Source organism: Lissotriton vulgaris, chromosome 11, assembly GCF_964263255.1.
Source record: "Lissotriton vulgaris chromosome 11, aLisVul1.2, whole genome shotgun sequence".
Taxonomy (NCBI): domain Eukaryota; kingdom Metazoa; phylum Chordata; class Amphibia; order Caudata; family Salamandridae; genus Lissotriton; species Lissotriton vulgaris.
This window is the reverse complement of record NC_141699.1, coordinates 566,821,630-566,846,609: the sequence shown is the minus strand read 5'-3', so window position 1 is coordinate 566,846,609 and position 24,980 is coordinate 566,821,630. Positions and strand designations below refer to the sequence as shown.

At 42.2% G+C, this 24,980-nt stretch overlaps 1 protein-coding gene across 5 annotated transcripts in view; it reads right to left on the bottom strand.

Annotated features, from left to right (window-relative positions):
* The window catches only part of TACC1 (transforming acidic coiled-coil containing protein 1), a 622,141-nt gene that overhangs the window by 4,310 nt on the left and 592,851 nt on the right, over positions 1-24,980 (bottom strand). The gene's annotated exons all lie outside the window — the stretch shown is intronic.

Below are 24,980 nucleotides of genomic sequence, written 5' to 3'. Positions count from 1 at the left end.
ACACGTCTTTATGTATTCTGCTGTGTGTAAGTCAGAACTCAATATTCAAAGCCTGCCTTCAACTCATCCCTCCAATGCTTACGTCACAGGCCTACAGTGTACAGTGGGTACCAAAAGAGTTCCTGCGTTTTTTATATAAAAGACACTACATTTCCTGCTTTGTTAATTAAAAAGTAACAACTTTTCAAAATAGATAAATAAATATACAAATAAAACATTAATAAACACACAGAGGATCAAATGGTATAGATGCAGTTATAATGCTTCAATTAATCTTGGTAATGCCGGATCCACACATCTTGATTGGGTCATTGGAAACTAGGAGCTGGTAGTCATAGTGTCCATGATCTGCACAGGTGAGGTGGAATCTTCAACAGTCTGTCTGGACCGAATCTCTACATTGACATCGATATTTGGTGAGTGATGGGCCACATGTCGAAAGTGAGAGGAATCTTTCATAAAGGACTTCCCAGAACCCTGGGCAGTCACCATGTGTCCTTTGGTGTTAGTGATAGCAAATATTTCAGCCTTAAAAGGAGCATCAGGCTTTCTTTTTCTAGGTTGTCTGACAAACACTTAATCTCCTCTTGTAAAGGTGACATATTTGACATGACTTCGTTTGTCAGCATGTATTTTCATATTTTATTTGTGAACAAAGTCCTTAGTATGAATGTTTTCCTCAGTCCTGGATCAGAGGTTGGTCCTTTGGGGCAGCTTGATCGTCACGGCTCTTCCAAACATTAGAGTTACAGGGCTTTCCTCGGTCGTTGAGTGATGGGTCGAATTGTAAGCTCGAAGAGAAGTGTTCAAAACAACTTTAAGGTTGAGCTTCTCCACTGCAGCTTGCTGAACAGCTTTCTTCAGAGTACTCATGAACCGTTCTACCAGGCCATTGGCCTGGGAACAAAGAAGAGGGCTTTTCTGATGGTTTTTATTGAGGTTATTTAGAAAGGCTTTAAATTCTCGAATGTTAAAGGGTCGGATGTATTCAGATTTTAAGATTGCAGGTACAGTCCATGTTGCAAATATTCCATCTAATCTTTGAATAACCTTTTCATGTGTAATGGATGAAAGGTCTTTAACCAATGGAAAACAGGAGTATTCCTCAAAAACGACTAGTAGAGGATGTCCATTCTGAGGAAATATGAATTTTTATGATCAATTGTGTCCCCTATCTTAGACCCCAACGACTCCGTGTACGCGTTACAAGTACATGTATGTTCCCTCCACTTCCAGTTATGAAGACGTAAATGCATTTGCGTCCAACGTTAACATGTCCCCTTTCAGAACCACCATGAATGGGTCGAATATTCCGTTCCTAAGTATGCCTTGCCAACGTCTTTATGTGGTGTACTTTACACGTTTTTCAACTCTGGCGAAGTAGGCCCTGAATTCTGTCATCGAGCCTTTTCCTGCCTTCTGACTCTGAATGCCTCAGCCTGGGCCTGCATCTGTACCCGTGACCTTTGGCTTACTCCCTGCGCGGCTAGCGGTGCCTGGCTCATCCTGCCGGCCTGCCAAGACTGTATTCAGCCTTCAAGTTATCTGCTCCACTCCTCGAAAATACATTCCTGTCTAGTAGTTCAAGTAAACATCCTTCCAGCTGCAGAGCAAAGGGCCCGGCCTCACTGTCTCTGTGCAAGAAATTCATGGCTCCCGTTACCATGGAAGGCCCATGCCCCCTCGCATCTCATGCAGACACGTAGACGCTTACACACGCACTCACAGTCAGTATAGAATAGCCTCTGTCCGAGAGACCTTTCCTTCCAGATAATGTAGTTCCTTAAACACAAGATATTAGATACGATTTGGGATTAGGTTGTTCTGACATCCCAGACTTCTGTCTCCTCATGTAGGGCTAAATGTCAAGTCCCCTTCACCCTCCAGTTACACGTCAATCACACGTCATGCTGCCTGCGCGCGCATCCCTGCCATGTATTTTTGCTGACACTGCAGGATTCTCTTATGGATCCACCTACTTGTGACATCATGTTAATGACGTTTCTAGTACACGCCTTCATGCACGCCTATTGTAACACCTTTTCATTACGTATGTGTATTCTTATCTCTCCTCTCAGCTGTTACGCCTTCTGCATATGCCTTTACTGTAATGCATTGACTATATATATGAATGATTGTCAATAAAGTATTGTCTGTCAGTCCCTTCCCGAACCTACGTGGTGACGGAATGGTATGCCACCTTGGCTCGAGCCAAATACCCATTCCTTTTTAAGGAATAAAACTCCTTTTGAAAACCTCAAATATCACGGATTTTGCCTCTTATTTTTCTGAGTTATTCTTATTGAACTTTACCGCATAAATTAAGTATAGGTAATTTAAATTTACCACATAATTGGCGCCCGAACAGGGACCCCTCCCCCATCTCACGCGCCGGAGGTGCATTGCAGGCCTAGCCCCCTGCCACAGCCGGACGGACAACTACGCGTACCCGCAGGATTTCCTGTATCTCCCTCAGGCCAATGGAGGTGACTGAGGCTGCGATCAACACCCAGACGAGGCGGTGAGGAGTGCGGAGGATCCCGACCAGAGCCTAGCTGAGAGAGCAAGATCCGAGGTATACAGAGGCCCACCAGGTTCCGAAGTTCCGAAGTATCTGCGTCACGAGTCGAGTACGGTCCAGTCCAGTCCAGTATCCGAGGCCTTCCGTTCCGTGCTTCCCGGTGAGTACCATTGCTGGGGACGCATCTAGACGTGCGCATTAATTTGTGCCGGTCAAGACGGGTTTGGGTACACAGACCTGGTCTGCACTGTTTAGCAGTGTATCTGTACTGTTTTAGCAGTATATCCTGTCTGCACTGTTTAGCAGTGTATCTGTACTGTTTAGCAGTACATCTAGTATCATGCAGTTAGCTAGTTTTATTCTAATCATTGTTGTTCGTTTTAAAATGTTTTAATGTGTTTTCAAAATGTCGTAGTATGAGTGATTGTTCGATCTTCATTATTGTGATTATTGTGTTAATTGTGTTCATATCTAAGTAGGGACCAAGTAGTCTGAGTTTTAAGATGCCGTTATTCTCCAAATTAAGACAGATAAAAACTAGAAAAGGGATACTCGAGGAAGCTGTTCCCATTCCACCTAGGGACACTCCAGGGTACTTTATGTACCACAAACATGGCCTAGATGCCGTTTTATATCTTGATTTATGGGTGGACTACACCAAGGATCTAGCAGAGAATCAGAGATGGCCCGCTGCTGGGACATGGGATGCAGATTGCATCATGAGAGTAGAAGAAGCATTATGGAAAAAGAAAGCCAGACAGTCACAGAAAGATGCCATTGAACTATGGCGTAAAGAATCGCATAGGCGTACAGAAAAAGCACACAGAAAAGAAGAGAAAAGTAGAGAGGATTCAGAAAAAGCCTGAGAAAACGTATTAGTTGAGGAAGGTATCCGAGTAAAATTAGAACAAGTAGATAGACAACGAAACACCCTTATGAATGGTATGTATCCTCTGCTGGCCGAGGGTTTACCTAAGGCCACCCCGGAAGTACCAAAGGATCTGCCACCTCCATTGCTCCCGACTAAAATGCATCAGAAAACCGCAAAGGATATTTTCCTTTCTTCCTATCTAGACGATGTAGCCCCCGAATATGTTAATACCGTACCGCCGCACACACCCCCTACTGGCGGCGCTCGACCCCGAGATAGTATACTCCCACCTCCGCAACGAACTCCTTCTCCCGTTCCGCCCCCTGCACCTGTTCCCCCAACCCTTCCTGCACCTATTCTTCCGATCATACACCCGTCAAATCCTTTTGGTCCTGGCACCTCGGGAGGGGCGACAGGTTTCCAGACAGGTTTCCAAACCCCACCACCAACACATCGGTGGACTTATAGGGATTTAGCACTACAACGTACACCTCAAACAGCCGATTTTGACATATATAAAGAACGTCTCTCAGACTGTAGATATGATCCAGTACCCGGTAAAAATTATGACAGAATGATGCTCGCATCAATACGATTACGACGAGTTACCAACTTTTTATTGTTACTACCAAGAATGGTTGATCATCTAGACAGAATATATCATTTTGTTCAAACGGGGGAAGGCCCTGAAAGTATTGGCCAGGCCATGGCTCACCAGAAAGTTGACACTCAAGCCAAGTTATTACGGTTTTTCATAAACTGCCTAATAAGAGAACAAGATAGGCCTGGTGTAGACCAGGAAGAGATGACAGCACTCAATAAATGGGGTCAGAATATAGCCGATGGGAAACATGATAAACAGAGTTGTATAAAAAACATGTACCAAAGAATCAGAAGCGCAGTAATAAAAATACATGAAAAAAGACAGTTAGAACCAGAAATAGAATCAGACAAGTTTGAATCCTCAGGGGAGGAGGACCCACCAGAAACGGCGACAGGACAAGCACAATTACCAGTTAGAGAAACGATAGCTTATGTAGGTAAGGGAAGACCCTATAATAATTCAACGCGTCCAGTACGTCCAGAAAGTAAAAGAATTTTTCAGGAAGCCATGTGTAATCCGAGAACTCCTGAACACTTATTTCAAGCCACAGATAACAGACTTCGAGAACGAATGGGGTACCATGTACTCGATTCTATGGATGAACAGGAATTAGCTAGGTCAGCAGTACAATGGGCTGACAACCCTGAGAAATATAGTGATGATGCGTTAGCACACACATTTTTGAATATGACACCAAGCGAACAGCGTTTAGCTGGTACATACATGATACAACACCTGCTCTTATTATATAGAAGCCAACATTCCGATCCAGGTCCCCTGCCTGATATATTAGCAGAACTACTCATGAATAAATGGAGAGGTTTAGGTACCGATCTAATTAAAGTTATTCTAGAACATCGGCACAGATATAGTGCCTTCCTATGTCCACAATCTGATTCAACACACTCCATGGAAAGAAAAATGTATTACATAGACAGACAGAATCCGTTACGGGAGGTGCACCCAGTCCAGAATACTGATAATACACTTAGACGCGTGTTTGTGTACACGCCCATAACTAAAATGGAATTATTGGAAATGAAAAAATTAGTGCCTAGCCATGACAAAGATCCCGCAGGTTTTCACCGTGAAATAAAAGACATGTTACTCATGGGTGATTACACTTATCCAGACCTTATGAAAATATTGAAAGTACTACTGCCTGCTGGTATTTACGAGAAACTCAAAGAAAAAGAATGGAAAGTGGGAAATGCAAAGATTGATTGGACTGCATTAGAAAACGAAGAAAATACCTGAGTTCCAGGCCTAGGGCTTGGAGACAAAGTTAAAGCGTTACCAGGATTATTAGTACAAGTATTGCCACGTTTATTAGCAACTAAAAAGGAGGACTGGGATGCTATCTCAGCCTGTAAACAGAAACACGATGAAGACACTAGTGATTTTTATTCCCGATTTGAAAAATGTTTTGGTATTAATAGCGGCCTGAAAGCAAGTAGCGAGTCGTACCCACATCTTTTTGTAACGAAATTAGTCGAGAATTCCCTGCCCCAGGTCAAGAACAGGGTACTGAAAGTCGAAAGCACTTGGCAAGCTAATACTCCTTCACAAATGTTACAAATGTTACAGTATCACCAGAATAGAATTAGAGAAGAACAAGAACACGAACAAAGACGTATGAAAGACACGAAAATGAAAATGTTAGTTGCTCAGTCAGTTCCAGCTGACGGTCACAAGAAGGGTGCGACCCAGCCCAGTAATTCAACGGCTCCTGTTAAAGGGGTATGTAACTATTGTAAACAGCCAGGTCATTATATAAACGATTGTGCAGTTCTGAAACACAATATCTCCACGGGTAAGACCAAGGAGAGACCACGTCCACCTAGACAAGATCAAGCTCAACAGCAAGTACCCCAGAATATACAGCATATACCACCTATGCCAGCTTCACAGCAGACCGTAGCAGTACCACAGCAACAGCCTATTGCCGCAACACAAAACACGACACAACAGATGTACCAGTATGCACAAAATGACTACCCCGATTACCAGCGATACACATGAAACAGCCTAGAGAGGGAGTTTGGCTTGCCTCTTATTGAGGTTCCTGTAGATCAAGAGGGTCCTTATGTACACAGTCAAGTATTAGGGAAAGACAGAAAGTTTTTAATTGATACAGGGGCAAGCCGTACAACGATTAGTCATGATGAGGTTCCAGGGGCACCCCTCTCAGGCTCACAGAATGTTTCCCTTGGTTTTTCAGGAAAACCCATTATTAACGAAGTATCACAACCTCTTCCTCTTGCAGTCGGTCCTCTGACACGGACTACAGATTTATTGCTTACAAAATCATGCCCGGAAAACTTGCTAGGTATAAAGACACTGAAAGCTCTAGGAGCTATAATATGCTGTTCTCCGGAAGGAGTACGATTATTCTTGTGAGATTTTAAAGGTCATTATGTACTGAGAGACATGGATCACCGATTACAGAATGTCCCTGCACATTTGTGGGCACAAGGCCCACTGATGTAGGTTGTATGCACATCACGCCATATCGAGTCACACTCAAAGCAGGAGTAGTATTACCACGAATTAGACAATACAAGTTACCCCCAGATGCTGTAGTGGCTTTACTGAAAATCATTGACGAGCTCATTGCACAAGGAGTGGTTGTGGAAACCGACTCCAATGTATGTAATTCTCCTATTATTCCAGTCCTTAAACGTACTGATCCAAATGCACCACCAGTTTATCAATTAGTTATTGATCTGCGCGAATTGAATAAATGCATTGTACCACAGTATCCCGTGGTTCCAGATATCTCTTCATTACTGACAGCCATTGATCCAGAGGCAGCGTTCTTTACTGTAATTGACCTCAAGAACGCCTTCTTTAGCGTCCCAATCGATCCGGAAAGCCAATACTTGTTCGGATTCTGTTTAAATGGACGAAGTTTCAAATTTGCACGCGCACCTCAAGGATTCACAGAAAGCCCCAGCATCTATAGCCAAGCACTGAAAAGACAACTCAACAGTATCCACATGCCTGTTAACACCGCCCTACTTCAGTATGTCGATGATCTGTTGATCACCGCCCGAAGCGAACCTGAATGTGAAAAAGCATCACTGACGGTTCTAAATTTTCTGGCTGACAAGGGGCACAAGGTATCCCCTTCGAAGCTGCAATTCTGTGTTCAGCAAGTTGTGTACCTTGGTCACTTGCTGTCCAAAGTGGGGAGACAGCTCACACCTGATCGCATCCAGTTAATTGTAAACATGACACCACCCAAGACGCAAAAGGAGGTGCGGGCCTTTATAGGCCTCACTTCGTACTGTAGACAATGGATTCCCCAATACGCATTCCTAGCAAAACCACTTATTCAGCTGACAACTCAGGAGGCAGCGACATCGACTGTCCTCCCTTGGACTCAAGAACATACACAAGCTTTTGAAGACTTAAAGAAAGCCTTATGTCAAGCACCAGTTTTAGCAACACCATGTTACAGTAAGCCTTTTACACTTTTTGTCACAGAACGTGAAGGCACTGCTTTGTCAGTGCTCACTCAGGAACAAGCAGGTTCACACAAACCGTGTGCTTACTTTTCTAGCACATTAGATCCAGTAGCCCAGGCTCTGCCTGCGTGCTTGAAATCAGTTGCAGCGACAGCTTTAGCAATCAGACAAAGCGATTCCATAGTACTAGGACATCAATTGACAGTACAAGTTCCACATTCCGTGGAAGTACTTTTAAATCGTACACAGACCCAACACTTGACTATAGCAAGACTAACAGGTTATGAATTGACATTGTTTCAGCCACACATAGAAATCAGACACTGTAGTACATTGAATCCTGCCACACTTTTGCCATTAAGTGGCGTAGACCCATTGGCACATGATTGCATTGAAGTCATTACTATTACGACAAAACCCAGACAAGACTTGACAGACGTTCCATTACCAGACCCAGACCTGACACTTTATGTGGATGGTTCATGTATGAGAACAGGTACAGGTGAATTAGTGGCCGCCTACGCAGTCACGACAGACACCGAAGTTATTGAAACCAATTGTATCGACACCCTGTCAGCTCAAGCAGCAGAGCTCATCGCTCTGACACAAGCCTGTATTCAAGCCAAAAATAAGAAAGTTAACGTATACACTGATTCACGTTATGCATTCGGAGTTGTTCACGACTTCGGAGTCCTCTGGCGAGAGAGAGGTTACTTAACTTCTCACGGTGCCAACATTCAACACGGTCCCCTCATTCAAGCCCTGTTAGATGCAATACATCTGCCTACTGCAATATCTATTATGAAGTGTAAAGCACATACAAAAGTCACCGATATCATTTCCCAGGGTAACGACCTGGCAGATCGAACAGCTAAACAAACTGCTCAGAATCGAACTCATGTAACTAACTTGACAAAGACAATAGTTCCGACATCGACACACTGCATGACAGTCAGGGATCCCGCACATGATGTAATTGACATACAGACACATGCTACACCAGATGAAATCAAGAAATGGACTGAACTAGGAGGGATCCAAACAGATCAGGGATGGATGACGAAGGGAAAATCTATATGGTTTCTCCCCGACTCTATGGTTCAAGTCATCATTAACACGATACATAGCCCAGCACACCTAGGAGAAAAAGCCATGCTAGACAGTATTCAACATATATGGTTCAATAAAAACTTACGAGCAGCTGCCAAACAAATAGTGCGTACTTGCATGATATGTTGTCAGTTCAATCCAGGAAAAAGCATTCCCGTAGAGCAAGGTGGATTTCAGCCTCCCGATCACCCTTTTGAAGTCCTCCAGATGGATTATATCCAGATGGAACGTTGTCGAGGATTCAAATATGTCCTCGTAGTCGTATGTGCACTTTCCCGATGGACAGAAGCATATCCAGTCCCAGATTACACTGCTCCGACCACTGCCAAGCAGCTGGTTCGTGAATTTTTCCCACGGTATGGTTTGCCCCGTATCGTGTACTCAGATAACGGTCAGCCATTCTCATCCGAGCTAGTGAAACACATTACACTTCTGTTAGGCTATCAGTGGAAATTCCCAGCATCCCGAGGCAGCAGGTCTCGTGGAGCGTCATAATCAGACTCTGAAAATCCGACTTTCTAAAATCTGCAGAGAGAAAGGCGTTGACTGGATAGTAGCCTTGCCAGTTGCCCTTTTCTATATGAGGATGGTAGCGCATTCTTGAACCGGGCTATCCCCGTATGAAGTGGTCTTTGGTAGGCCGCCAAATATGTGGGGGACGCCTATACCTCGTAAAATCACAGATGTTGACTGTATTATGCTGACAGATTACCTTGCCTCCTTGATGTCTGCACTACAATCTTGTCGTTCACAGGTAGCTGCAGCCTTTCCCGACAACACCGAGGTGAAGCCCCATGAAGTGGTCCCCGGCGACTTTGTCTTCGTTCGTAACTTCGACCGGAGAAGTCCGTTGGAGCCCCACTGGCAAACTCCGAAATTGGTTCTTCTGACGACGAGGACCGCTGTGAAGGTTGAGGGCAGAAAAGGGTGGCTACACTCTAGCCACATTAAGAAGTTTCACGGACTTCCTTCGGACTTGGACTCTAAGCCCTGCCCTCCTCCACAGACTGATTCAAAACTCCCCCTGGTTGAGAAAACCGCCTCCGAGGAATATAGACTAAAACTACGGTCTAGCAAGTCAGACAGTTTAATTGTTTAAGTCCTCCTCTAGGTGAATCGGTTAAATTAGTTTCTGACATGTATCCCCTAGACCGAGATAAAGAGAGAGATAGACAGATACAGCTCAAGAAACGTGCATATTGTAAATCACTTCGTAGTCACTGTATAGTGACATTATTGATTATGTTTTTCCTAAGTCTGCTGATTATTGCTGCCAGTATATTATTGCATATATATTACCCTATTTTCAAGCGTGCACCATCTGCTTACAACGTCACTGCTGAACATTCTTTTAGCGAATTACCTCCACACGAATTGTCTTACAGACTTGCGCTGCGCAACAACACATTCATTAGTATGTTACATCACTCCCATCAGACCAACAACGCTACAAATTGTTGGATATGTGGCCGACTCCCTCCCTACCAGATATACAAGGGAGTTCTGCCCCTCTTTCCGTACCCGTTCACTCACAATGGCTCATGTGGTGCATGGTTTAGACTGATTAATTCTTTAGATTCTGATACTATAGTTTATGAAGGAAATTGGGTTTGGGGAAACCTGAACTTAGTTTTGCTTAAAACCTTCTACCCTAATAAGGAGGGACTTACCACCAGGACAGGAACTGATCTAGAAAATGAAGTATATGGATTAGGTAATTATACAATTAACCTCATGATTTTAACAGTTGAATCCGAAGCTGCACCAGTATTGCCTGCTATGTCAGTATTACCAGTCACAGGTGAATTATGTATCAGAAAGAATGGTTCAGTACACTTAGGTCATAGTAAATGTACTACTGTGGTCGAATTCAGTGATCAAGGCAAGTCTACATTCAGAGCTACTCGTCATTCCTACTTCGTTTGTGGTCATACCGCATACATACGCTTACCTTTAGATTGGGATGGTACTTGTTATATTGCATTCCTTCTGCCACCTGTTTTCCTAGCCCCTCCTGATTATCATAGAAATACCAATCTAGTAAACAATAGACTTCGAAGAGATCTCCCGATTGTCGACTACACTGAAACGGCATGGGAGCAATACACAGACTTCAATAAAGGTTTCTTTCCCTACTTAGGTGCTGTCTTTAATAGTAAACTGATACGCAAATTAACTAGAACTCTCGAAGCAGTAGTGAATGAAACTACTTCCGCCCTAGGCAACTTGACAGAGGAGCAGTCTGCTATGCGGGTTGTTGTTCTTCAGAATCGTCTTGTCATTGACGTCATCCTAGCAGATAGGGGCGGAGCCTGTAAGGTCATCGGGTCGAGCTGCTGTGTTTTCATTCCAGAAAACGCGCCAACAGTATATAAAGCTATAACACGTCTCCATAAGATTGCAAGTTTGATACATCAGAATCCCGGCACCTGGACTTGGTCCGGTTGGTTCTGGACAACGTTGACCACCTGGGGATGGAAGATCCTATCCTTCCTAGGTATTGGCCTTCTTATAGTATTTAGTTGCTGCCTATGTCTGCAGTGTGGGCCAGCGATTTGCGGCCTGTGTGCCACATCATGTATTCCACATTCAAGTCCCCATTCGAAACGCGAAAAGAAGAAAGAAGAGCAAATGATGTTACGTGAACAGATTGATCGATTCATGAGGATCGATATATCATGAAGGGTCCGTAGGGGACAAGGAGGGAATGAGGAAATATGAATTTTTATGATCAATTGTGTCCCCTATCTTAGACCCCAACGACTCCGTGTACGCGTTACAAGTACATGTATGTTCCCTCCACTTCCAGTTATGAAGACGCAAATGCATTTGCGTCCAACGTTAACATGTCCCCTTTCAGATCCACCATGAATGGGTCGAATATTCCGTTCCTAAGTATGCCTTGCCAACGTCTTTATGTGGTGTACTTTACAGGTTTTTCAGCTCTGGCGAAGTAGGCCCTGAATTCTGTCATCGAGCCTTTTCCTGCCTTCTGACTCTGAATGCCTCAGCCTGGGCCTGCATCTGTACCCGTGACCTTTGGCTTACTCCCTGCGCGGCTAGCGGTGCCTGGCTCATCCTGCCGGCCTGCCAAGACTGTATTCAGCCTTCAAGTTATCTGCTCCACTCCTCGAAAATACATTCCTGTCTAGTAGTTCAAGTAAACATCCTTCCAGCTGCAGAGCAAAGGGCCCGGCCTCACTGTCTCTGTGCAAGAAATTCATGGCTCCCGTTACCATGGAAGGCCCATGCCCCCTCGCATCTCATGCAGACACGTAGACGCTTACACACGCACTCACAGTCAGTATAGAATAGCCTCTGTCCGAGAGACCTTTCCTTCCAGATAATGTAGTTCCTTAAACACAAGATATTAGATACGATTTGGGATTAGGTTGTTCTGACATCCCAGACTTCTGTCTTCTCATGTAGGGCTAAATGTCAAGTCCCCTTCACCCTCCAGTTACACGTCAATCACACGTCATGCTGCCTGCGCGCGCATCCCTGCCATGTATTTTTGCTGACACTGCAGGATTCTCTTATGGATCCACCTACTTGTGACATCATGTTAATGATGTTTCTAGTACACGCCTTCATGCACGCCTATTGTAACACCTTTTCATTACGTATGTGTATTCTTATCTCTCCTCTCAGCTGTTACGCCTTCTGCATATGCCTTTACTGTAATGCATTGACTATATATATGAATGATTGTTAATAAAGTATTGTCTGTCAGTCCCTTCCCGAACCTACGTGGTGACGGAATGGTATGCCACCTTGGCTCGAGCCAAATACCCATTCCTTTTTAAGGAATAAAACCCCTTTTGAAAACCTCAAATATCACGGATTTTGCCTCTTATTTTTCTGAGTTATTCTTATTGAACTTTACCGCATAAATTAAGTATAGGTAATTTAAATTTACCACAATTCTCAAGAGGACTAAAGAAATCAACAGCAATTTTCTACCAAGCATGATGTGGCAATTCTGACATTTTCAAAGGGTGTTGAATAACTTGAGATGAATACATAACCGGCTTTTAGCTCTTTTTCAACCCTTTTGTCGAGGTAAAGAAACCAGCCTCTGCCTCTGGGAGCTCTCTTTGTGGCAACGATCCCTCGATGTCCCTCATGGGAGGCGTCCATCACTTGTTGTTGTGGACTCTCTAGAATAACATTTTGCGTACTTCGCAGGATGAGGTCTTCTTGAGTCACTGATAGTTCATCGCTTACACTTTTTAACTTTAAATACTCACGGTCATTAGCGAATGAAGAGCAATAATGTCTTAACTTCAACATGTCACTTTCTTGGCTCGTGGTAGTGACAATTTGTTCTTAAGACCTGGCATGCTCAATTTTACAATAAAATTGATGTAGGCTTCTGCTGTCTTAGATGGGGTGTGAGGGCACTGCAATGTCACTCTTGAAAACTAATCAGAAGGATTCTGATCTTTCCCTGGATGATGAAGAATTGTATAAAAGTATTCTTTTGAATTTGGGATTGCTAAATATCATCAGCTTGATGGTCAGTTACTACTGTGAAAGGCTTTCTATACAAGAACATGTGGTAATATTCACAAGCCCAGACCACTGCCAAACTTTCTCTGGTTGCGAATAAGCACATTCCATTTGTGAGAGGCTTTAACTGGTGTATGCAGTTGGCTGTCTGTTGTGCTGTGCCATGATTGCGCTCAAACTGACAGGGCTAATGTCAACTACAAACTCTGTATGAAGTTTGGCATCAAAGTAGGCCATTTCAGTGGTACTTTTTGGGAAGCTCTTCTCACATTCATGTGACCAATTAAATGACACATTCTTTTTCATCAGTCTATATATTGGTGCACTGACCATAGCAAAATCTTGTTTGTATCTAGAACAGTAACTGGCCATTCCAAGGAAAGATTATAACATAGAAATATCCTGTGGGGGTTTTGCAGTAGATAATGCCCACACTTTAGCTGGATAATGTTTCATATCCCCATCGGAAAAGACATGGCCAAAGAATTTCAAGCTTTTCTTGTGGAATTCACATTTGTCAGCATTCAGAGTTAAACCTGCATCATTCAGCAAATGATATACCTGCATGAGAGCTTGGTCATGTGCTTACCGAGTGGCTTTAAAAATCCAGGGTAAATGCATTTACTACAGGCTGTATGATACGGCAAATGACGTATTGGAAAATCTCTACAGTAGACGATACACCAAAACACAATTGATTATAGCGAAACAGACCACTATGCCCAGAAAAGGTTGTAATGTACCTAAATTATTCTTCAAGTTCCAATTGGCGATATCCTGTATTTAAACCTGTGTTGGGAGAAGAACAACACAATTGAATTGAGTTATCATATCAGCAATGTGTGGACCTGGATGTCACGCTCGCTCAATCGCCTTGTTGGCCGGATGCTTGTCAATGCCTATGCGTACAGCACCGTCACAGTCTCTTTTAGGCACTACTACAATGAGAGAAACCCATGGTGTTGGACCAGTGGAGCGTTCAATGTTGTTTAAGGGTGCTGAGGCAGACCATGTGTAGACTTTAGCTTTTGAAATCATAAGTTGTGGCAAAGGAGACAATTCTTGATGCATCTCCTTAGGCATGATATTTATCGACACAAAAGTGTCAATTATGAATGGTAATGAACACCCATTTATCTTTGGGTAATCTTCGGAACATGTTTGAATGTCCTTGGTGCTTTTTCATGTCTATTTTTCTTAACTTTTAACTTTTCCTCACATTTGACTAGTCCTACATGTGCATGCCTTTTTTTAAATAAACATCAACATTGCACAATTGCCACTGTCACTTTCAATGGAATTTGATACTGAGACACATTTTTTAGATGATTTAGATGATGATTGACTTTGTTTGGTGTTGACCTGCCTCAGTTGGTTTGACCACTTGGCCTTGTGAGAGCACGTCAAACGTCACTGAGGTGGCGTTTGATCAGCTATTTTGTCTTCAAGCTGTGATACCCTTCGTTTTCTCTTCGCCTTGCAAGTTGTCTCAAAATAGTTTGCTTTACCACACCCAATGCATATCTGTTCACTGGAGGGACATTTACCTTTGTGAGGAAATAACAGTCCACATCTGTTGTATCAGGTTTTCTTTTCTGTGGAAACTTTGTGTCCCAAGTAGATGTACTTTGGTTTACTGTTTATGGTCATGACTGATGAACTTTTGGGCACCTCAAGCATCCATGTCAGTCGCTTGACGATCAGCAAGCTCTTCAGCGCGAGCAGCCTTAGCTCAGAGTCTCCTTCAGTATTTGTTGATGACAGACATCTATTGATAAATCTGAGGGGGGTAGCTTCTCCATCATTAAATTAATTGAACTTACAGTGCTTCATCAGAACATCAAGTCTCTCAATAAATTCATTGATGGTTTCACCTGATCTCTGGCATTCTTCACTGAATATGTATCTTTCATAATCTACATTTGGCACTAGATTAAACTTGACATTCAAAGCTGTTTTTATTTGATTGTACGTCAAATAACCTTTTTGTTTCTATCCATGTAGTTCATCTTTTACCAATATTGTCTTTTTCAGAAGTATCAAATCCTGATGGCGGTTTTAAGAATGCAGCAGCGGTATACGCATTTGAGGACAGTAATGGTCGCTCAGGCGCCTCAAGTGTAACCTATTCATGCAAAGTGTCTCTAGTGCCTTGTGATCTGCTGACTTCAGATGGTCTGTACTTCACACAATGAGCAACATACAGCGCCCCGCTGACATTGACAGGATGCTACTTGAGAAAGAAGCATACCTCATTTTGAAATTTAACTGTATAACAACTGGCTTAAACAATATGTCAGAATTGTCAAGACTGTGAGACTTGGAGTCATACTGCCCGCTTGTAGGTGCTTAGGCTGTAATGAGTTGAAAGTAACATTGACTTTCTACTTTTTGACTCAAAACTGTGCGAATTAATCCTTAATTGTTCATGATCGTTATGCCTGTCTTCCCCCTTCGCAAACAATAATGGGGCATACTAAATAACCTCCTGCCAATCACGAAAATAATCACAATGCACTCAAAAACTCCGAAACACTCCAATTCCCATAATGCATCTATTCTAATAGCGGTACCGTTTTATACTCTGGTAAAATGGCCACCGGCTTTACATACGAGTAAGGAGTGATTGAGAAACACCGGCCACGCAGAACGCATTACGAGGTATTGTGATAAACACGCGCAGTACTGCCCAAATTGTGTTTAAGGTATGCCTCGAAACCGCGAGCCATCTAAGACTATGTTTCTCTTTCTTTAGAGAACGACTACATTGTGGCATAATCGGAGCTCGCGAGTGTAAAAGAAAGATGAGCCCGGTATCCGTGCAGCCCCGGACGGGGCGGCAGACGGGGGCGAGAGGCGGCACCTCGTTTTACATTAATACAGGTACAAAAGTCCTTGAAACTTGACAATATTGATAGACGAACTGCTTTCCCGGTTTTTGTAAATAAACCGTGCCCTGACAATCGCATTGTTTAAACAGGTGAACGTGGCCACCATCGAGAAAAAACGAAGTACCTGACCGCGACCACTACAGTGGAATGCATGACAGGTATGACGGGCACATGATGTTAAAATAGCGCCTTAAGTTTTATTGAAATAACAAGGTTGCTAAAAGCACGTTATGTGTTATTTAAATAGGATTAAAGCACACAAGAAACAGAGATTCCTCCGCCCCTTCTTGCATCGCAAGACTGCTCTGATTAAGGTACGAATTCCCTAAACATTCCAACAAGTTGTCACACTGTCCCATGAGTTATTTCTACAATTGTGAACGATTTATTGTTCATTTGTAGATTTCCTTCATATTTTAAAAAAAAGTTGCTCCACCTGAGACCTGAAGAAAGGATTGTGTCCATTAACTGAAGTTTCCACAGGTTATCCACATAGGAGCACACAGGTACATTTATATTTTATCCAAATGGTGCGTGTTTTTAGATAAGAGGCCATTAGGTTGCCATTAAAACTTTGTTTTTTTGCATCCTAACAGAAAAATAACAGAACAATAACAGAGCCCTGATGATGGTTTGGGCATGTATGGCCCGAACTTGAAACGCGTCGGCAAATCCATCAAGAGCCAGCTTTAACATCTAGTGTTTCTTTCGATAAATTGATACATGTATTGTTGCTCTTGTTATGAATCAGATGTTTGAAGGAAAATAATTTTTGATTATGGAAATGGTTTAATATATTGCAAAATTGATTAACTGCAATTTGTATTGTTCGCTGGATGCTTTGTTGATGTTATTCGCTTGAATATTTTTGTAATACGTTTCATGTTTATTGTTTATTGAGTAAGTCAGTACGTAAATCTTTGTATTGTGTATTATTTTTCTGCCATCACAACTAATTTTTTGTATGCAATCATATGACTAAAAGGTATAAATAAATATACCGGACCAGGTTTATTGAATTTGTTTATTTGGTCCTAGTTGAGATTATACTATAAGTAGACTGAGAAGGGGGGCACTTTTTTTTGTGTTTGGGCTTCAGGTTCAGCCATAACTTTTGGAGCTTGAGCTTGACCTCTACCCTGGCTCTCCATTGGAGCTCCATCTGATGGCAGTCTAAGGAGTTGTTTTAGCCCTTACACGCAGCTTTAGTGGCAGGTCGCTTCATTTGGGGACAGCTTTGCAAGTAAAATACCCGACACTCCTTTAGGGGCCGCTTCACAGCATGTTGTGACATGATGATTTGTTAATGGTTTCGGTAAGTATATCATCCATGAAAGGAAATAACTATAATATTTGGTTGTCTTTGCACTTAAAAGTTTCTTCACAAACACAGAGTTAATCTCTATTTCAGAGCTCATGAATTTTAGTTTAATCTGTACTGAACAATTGCTTTGTGTTGCTTTCATAACCTAGTTGCATCCACCTTTAGCATTCCTACTCCGTATAGCGCATGGCATTAATTCGCATAATGGCTCAGTTACTTTTATGGGCGGACATTTCATTCAGTTCCTGGCCACCGACATGTAGACTTTCAATGTTGCTTTTTTTATCTGCAAGCATTTTTACACAAGCTGAGTTTTTCTGCACTTTGACTACGGCACACATGGCACGCATGAGCAGTTTGCTGGACCAGGGCAAACTCTCTGGAAGAGCACTTTCCTTGTACGGGCTTCATATCCCCTATCTCGTTGCCATTTGTGGCATTCTACCAGCCAGGTACTCGCCAATTACTACGCCACACATGGAGAGTAATTTTACACATCTTTATTCCGCTGTGTGTAAGTCGGAACTCAACATTCTAAGGCTCCTTTCAACTCATCCCTAAAGTGCTTACATCACAGGCCTTTGGTTTGCAGTGTGACCAAAAGAGTTCCAGCTTTCTTTATTTACAAGACACTAAAACATGGAGAAATCCAACTTTGATATGAATAAATATAGTTGACTGGTTGTGTTTTTTATTTCCTAATTTAAAATTTTTCTTGCACAAGATAACAGCTTTTACAACTTTGAGCAATGTTCTAGGTGATGCATATAAAAGAAGCATAAAAAATGACTTAAAGACAAATAAATACTCACCACAATCCCCTAACTATCCACCCTCAAATCTACTTTTATATGCCTCTAATGTCATACATTTCTGTGCCAATCCAGAAATTACTAGGCATTCTACATTTATCCTTATCCATGATATCTATTTTTCTTATGCAGCTTATTATTCCTTCATTTCGAATACTATTCTCTTTCTGGAGTAGGGCACTAGCTTTCAATCGTTTAATCATAATATCAATTATAAACCTAGCATGCAATACATTATATGCTGGATCTGCTTTCATCATTTTTCTGGAACTCACAAAATATTTAGCAGGCTAGCAGGATAAGAGCCCTCCCAATTATATTTGAGAATTCTCCAAACCTACCAAATAAGTAAGAAACGCAAAACATATAAGAGACTTCCTATCGTTTACAATCTGGAACATTATATTGAACAATTTCTGTTATATTCTGCAGTTCTCTCAGGTGTCTCTTTAAATATATAATTTGTAAAATTGCTATTTTAAGAGAGATGTCAGTAGTACCAACAGGTGTACAAGTGCTAAGGAATGCTCCAGTCAATACTCTTGCTTGCTGAATTTGGTATCTTCCTTTCTAGTTATTCTAAGTAGGTTTTTTTTAAACGTGGACATCTTTACACACCTGCTTTTCAGTCTGAATAAGAGCTCAAATATAATTTCTGATCCATCCTACATCTGTCCATTCCTTCATTAATATACTCACAGCAGATTTTTGTAACACAATAACTCTCTTTTGAAAAGAAGAGTAAGTTTCATATTGATGTTCATGGAAGTCCTGTAAAAGTTTGTTACACACTACAGGAAAGTTGTGTCAATTTAGCAACTGTGGAGTGGAAGAATACATTTTACTACAACGATGTAAAAACATGTATCTAAGATTTTAATTTAAATCAATTACAGTAAATTAAGCTGTGGATTAACGATATGAAATTTGAATTGGCAAATAAACTAAAATAAATGTTTGAGATAATAAGTTGGTATTTAAAAAAATAGCTTATTGTTTTCATTTTTTGGACCTACCCACTTTCTGAACTCAAAAGAAAATTAAATCACTAGCAAGCATGCACATTATCGCTCTTTGTGTTTAGAAATGTTTTAAAGCCATTTAGCTTAAAAAGCTAAACCCTAAATGATACGCAACCGAGGTCGAACCTGCTGAAAAGACCTCCAAGTATTCTAATGTGGCTCTGTGAGCTATACTCTCATGCTGACATCTGCAGGTCGCAAGGTTAAATCCCAGCACTGCTGGCTCAACATCCCATGGCTAGTAAATTCAGTACAATTATTTTGAATAAAAGTAGCTCCTCCTACTCACAGTGCTTAGAATATGTAAAAAAGTTCTGTGAGTCACTAAATAAAAGGAAAACGCTACTTACCAGTATGCATCTGTTCTTGGCATGTAGATCTGCAGATTCCTACACTTTGAATTAGATCGCCACCTGGTGTTGGGCTCGGATGATTGCATGTTGTTGTCGTCTTGGAAGAAGTCTTTGTAGTCACGAGATAGGTGACTCCTCTCTTGGACGATAGTGTGCATGGGCATCGGCTCCATCATTAGATTGTTTTTCGCCATGATGGGAAATGATGGAGTTAGTAGAAATAAAGAAGGGATGTCCATGCATGTATATCTAATTAAGATAAAACTGGAACAGATACAGGTCCTGGGGAGGCCGGAGGGCGTGTAGGAATCTGCAGTTCTACATGCCAAGAACAGATGCATACTGTTAAGTAGCATTTTCCGTTTGAGGCATATGAGCTGCAGATCCTACACTTTGCATTGATTGTGCAGCAATATCTCCCCTAGCGGTAGTCACCTGTATCTGTTGCAGTAGTTTGAAAGAGAGTTTTGAGGACAGCTTGGCCTACTGCAGCTTGCTGAATAGCTTGCACATCAACACAATAGTGTTTAGTGAAGGTGTGTATTGTAGACCATGTTGCTGCTTTGCAGATGTCTTCTAGAGTAGTTCCTATATTCCCAATAGGCTCTGCGCATTGGAATAATATATCCTATAGATGTGACGGAGGACTTAGGTTGACTAGGTCTCTATCGAATATATTAGACTTAATTGTGAGTGCCAGCTAGCTCAGAGGTCACTAGAAACTTTCTCGAGTTCACAAGAAGGGATTTAGTTTCTGACAACCGCATAAACGTGACAACTTTGTTTCCCCAAGATAAAACTGATCTTTAAAGTTGTGGAAACCATAGATAGATATTTTACTCAGTCATTCGTGCATGCTTTGTTTCACCAGAGTTTGCAGAGAATTAGATAGACGGGCGTTTTCATTAAAAGGTATTTATTGAACAGTCTTCTTTCTCAGGCTGAAGAAATGAACTGCTACAATCGTAATACTGGTTGCAAAGTATAATGCGTACACTAAAATGAGTAGGATAAAATAATACTGTAAGAGCGTTGTATGGTTCCTAGACCATAGATAAATACATACATAAATAACAGAGGCTAAAAAGTACTCAACTGGTGCGTCTAAAATACGCCTACCCCAATGTACCTAACCTAAGCCTAGTACGAGGGAAGGAGAGAGGTGTAGCATAAATGTAGTATTCTTTGCCAATAATCTATCCAAGATTTCTCTAAGGGTCCAATATGCTCTGTACCTTGGTTTAGAATGAAGAGGTCAGGCTCAGGACACGATTGCCAAACAACCCGCAAGGGTAGCTTGGAAACACTGGAGCTGGATTTCTCGGCAAGAGAAAAGACAGTGTCTCTCTCAGTGCATCTGCTGGAGGGTCGGCTTCCTTTGGCACTTGCTGTAGCAGGATACGTCGGGCAAGTAGATAGTTGAACTGCTCCAAACCACTGTGTGTTTGTTATGGCAAGTGTGGGCATATTTATACCTTGAAGGTGCCGAGATTGACGTAAAGGTGGACATAATGACGTCATCAAAGAGTCTCAGTTCTTTGAAGACTCCATGAGTTCTTGGACAAGTCAGTATAAAAGCAAGGGGAAGTCCCTAGCTGCCGAAGCCGAGTTTTCCAAGAAATTGTTGTGGATTTTTGGAAACTAGTGGAACTAGCCATGCCGTATTTGGACTGCATGAGCTATGTCTAAATATGGTTATGATTTCTATGCCTATATAAGGATATGGTGATTTATACCTATTTAAGGGCATGAATCGGGAAAATTACAGTAGGGTCCTAAAATACTATACAATACTAGGGGAATGTTTCCTAAGAAAGCCATGGATGCTCCTAGTTTGCGTGTGGAGAGCGTTCCAAGAGGAACTGTTAATGTACGTTTTGCCTTGTGATAGTATATTTGTATACATTTAACAATCCACCTTGCAATTCCTGATTTAGAAATGGGGTTGCCTTAATGTGGTGGAGAGAAAGCTACAAATAGTTGCTTTGTTTTGCAAAAGGATTTGGTCCTATCGATGTAATTGAGAAGAGCTCTTTTTACATCTAGTGTGCGTAGAGCTCTCTCTGCTACAGAGTCTGGGTTTTGAAAAAACACTGGTAATTGTACTGATTGGTTTAGATGAAAAGTGAGTAATTACTTTAGGAAGGAATTTAGGATTAGTCCTTAGAACCACCTTGTTACGGTGTAATTGTAAAAATGGTTCTTGTATAGTGAAAGCTTGAATCTCACTAACTCTCCTAAGAGAGGTAATAGCAATAAGGAAAGCTGTTTTCCATGTGAGAAATTGCAGTTCACACTTATGTAAAGGTTCAAAAGGGGGACCCCATGAGCCTGGTAAGAACAATGTTTAGGTTCCACACTGGAGAGGGTGGTAACCTAGGAGGAATGTTTCTTTTTAATCCTTCCATAAAAGCTTTTATTGCCGGTACTCTACAAAACAGACAACATATGTCGTTATTTAAACATGCCGCAATGACTGCAAGATGTAAACGTATAGATGAATATGCTAGATTACATCTTTGTAAATGGAGAAGGTAACAGTTAATATTTTGGATGGAAGCATTTAAAGGATCAATTTGATTATTAGTGCGGTAAATGGCAAATCTCTTCCATTTAGCAGCATAGCAAGCTCTAGTAGTAGGTCTTCTGGCTTCTTTAATGATATTCATACAGTGCGGTGGCAGGTTACGGTAACCAAACTCTAAGACTTCAGGAGCCAGATCGCCAGATTCAGTTGACCTGGATCTGGATGCCTGATGTCTCCACGGTTCTGCGTTAGCATGGATTGTGTCAGAGACAGTCTTTGGTGTGGAACTAGAGAGAGTTCCAGCAGTGTGGTGAACCACGGTTGGCATGCCCATGTGGAAGCTACCAGGATCAGTTTGAGCGACTGTTGTCTGAGCTTGCGTACTACTAGTGGTATTAGAGGGATTGGCAGAAAAGTGCACGCAAATCTGCCTGACCAGTTCATCCATATTGCATTGCCCTTGGACAGTGGGTGTGGAAACCTGGCGGCGAAGGTTGGGCATTTTGCGTTTTCGTGTGTGGCAAACAGGTCTATGTCTGGATGACCCCACTTGTGAAAGAATGGTTGAAGAACTTGCAGATGTAGTTCCCATTCATGAATCTGTTGGGTCTGTTGGCTTAACAGATCTGCTATCTATGAACTCCTGGAAGGTGTTCTGCAAGCAGATATATCTTTTGTGGAATGGCCCATCTCCAAATGTTTTGTGCAAGCTGTGACAGCTGCAGGGAATGTGTGCCTCCTTGTTTTTGTATGTAGTACATGGCTGTCATGTTGTCTGTCCGGATTAAGACAGCTTTGTTCCTTATGTGCACTTGGAAGGACTTTACTCTAGGAAAATCGCCAGCAACTCTAGGTGATTGATGTGAAGCACCTTTTGTTGAGCGGTCCATCTTCCCTGAGTTGTGTGGTGGAGCAGATGTGCTCCCCATCCTGTCAGGGATGCGTCTGTTGTCAGTACTATCTGTGGAACAGGCTCGAGGAACGGCCGCCCTCTGGACAAGTTTTTGGTGTTCCACCACTGCAGAGAGCGATGTGTGTGGCTGCCTACCAACACCAGGTCTGTCAGTTGTCCTTGTGCCTGATTCCATTGATGTGCTAGACATTCCTGCAATGGGCACATGTGCAGTCTTGCATATAGTACAATAAAAATGCAAGATGCCATGATGCCTATTAATTGCATGAACACTCTGGCTGGGAGAGAGTGTTGGTTTTGATACCTTGTGACTAAGGCTTGAATGCTCTGTATCCTGGCTGGACTGGGATAAGCTAGAGCTCTATTGGTGTTTATGGTAGCCTCTAGGTATTGATGTACATGAGGGCTTTAGATGTGACTTGGCGTGGTTTATTGTAAACCCCAAGTTGTGCAGTGTCTGAATTGTTTGAGATGTGTGTTGAACACACTAGTTGAATGACTTGGCTTTTATGAGCCAATCGTCTAAGTATGGGAAGACATGGATATGTTGTCTTCTGAGATGTGCTGCTACTACTGCTAGGCACTTTGTGAACACTTGTGGTGCAGTTGTGACCCCGAATGGAAGGACTTTGAACTGATAGTGTTGTCCTTCTAGTACAAATCTGAGATACTTCCTATGAGAAGAATGTATGGGAATGTGAAAGTAGGCGTCTTTGAGGTCTAGTGTAGTGAGGAAATCGCCTTGTTGCAACAATGGGAGCACTTGTTGTAAAGTGATCATGTGAAAATGATCTGAGTGTATATACAGATTGAGAGACCTTAACACCTTGGCTGCTGTGACTTTTCCCCTCCTGTGCTGACCTTCTTTGAATACTATTGTTCATGACGAGCTCAGCTCGTCATAAGCACAGCTCCACTGTGCCTCATGACGAGCTGAGCTCGTCATGAGCATGGAAAGGGTTAAATCTAGAATTAGCCTTAGTGTCCCATCCTCTTTGGGTAATAGGAAGTAGAGTGAGTAGACTCCTGTTCCTTGATGTTGCAATGGAACTAACTCTATTGCATCTTTTTGCAGCAATGGTAGAACCTCTTGTTGGAGCAGTGTTAGATGTTCTATGGACATTGGTCGCTGTCTGGATGGTATATTTGGAGGGGTAGCCGTAAGCTCTAGGCAGTAACCGTACTGGATAATCTGTCTTACCCACTTGTCTGTTGTGATGGAATTCCAGACAGGTAGGCACTGTGTTAATCTCCCCTCTACAGGAGTGGGATGCTGCTGGGGGAGCTGAAGGAAGTCACTGTTTAGTGCTGGAAAAGGATCGATTGTTATTACCTCAACCTCTTCCCTTATTGTTATTACCTCTGTAGCCTCTTCTAAAATATCCTCTATTGGAGGTTGTTTGCGTATTGTTTTTAAAGATTGTAGATTTGTCTGCTCCAGTTTGTTTGGAGCCTCCTCTGTAAAAGGAGCGACGAAAAGAGCCTCTTGCTTGAGTACACTGCAGAACTCCCATAGATGTTGCAGTATCAGTGTCTTTTTTCATTTTCTCAAGTGCTACGTCTACCACTGGACCAAACAATTGTTGTTGGTTGAATGGTTGATTTAAGATGGTTGTTTGCACCTCTTGCTTAAACCCTGAAATGCGTAGCCACGCATGTCTCCTAAGGAGGACACTAGTGTTTATTGCTCTAGATGCAGTCTCTGCTACATCAATAACGCACTTGATTGAGGTATTTGAAATTAGCTTACCCTCTTGTATATGGTCATTTGCCTGTGCTTATATTGGTCAGGTAGATGTTGTAAAAGGGTTTCTAACTGGTCATAATGAGCCCTGTCGTATCTTGCGTGGAGGGCTTGTGTGCTAGCTATACGGAATGTATTGCTAGCTTGTGCAGCTATCCTCTTGACAGAAGCATCTATTATTTTTGATTCCTTATCAGGAGATGGTGCCTCAACTGATGTCTGTGAATTTGCTCTTTTTCTAGCGTTTGAAACGACTAGGAAATCTAAGGGTAGCTGTCCTTTAATGTAAGCAGGATCCCCAGGAGC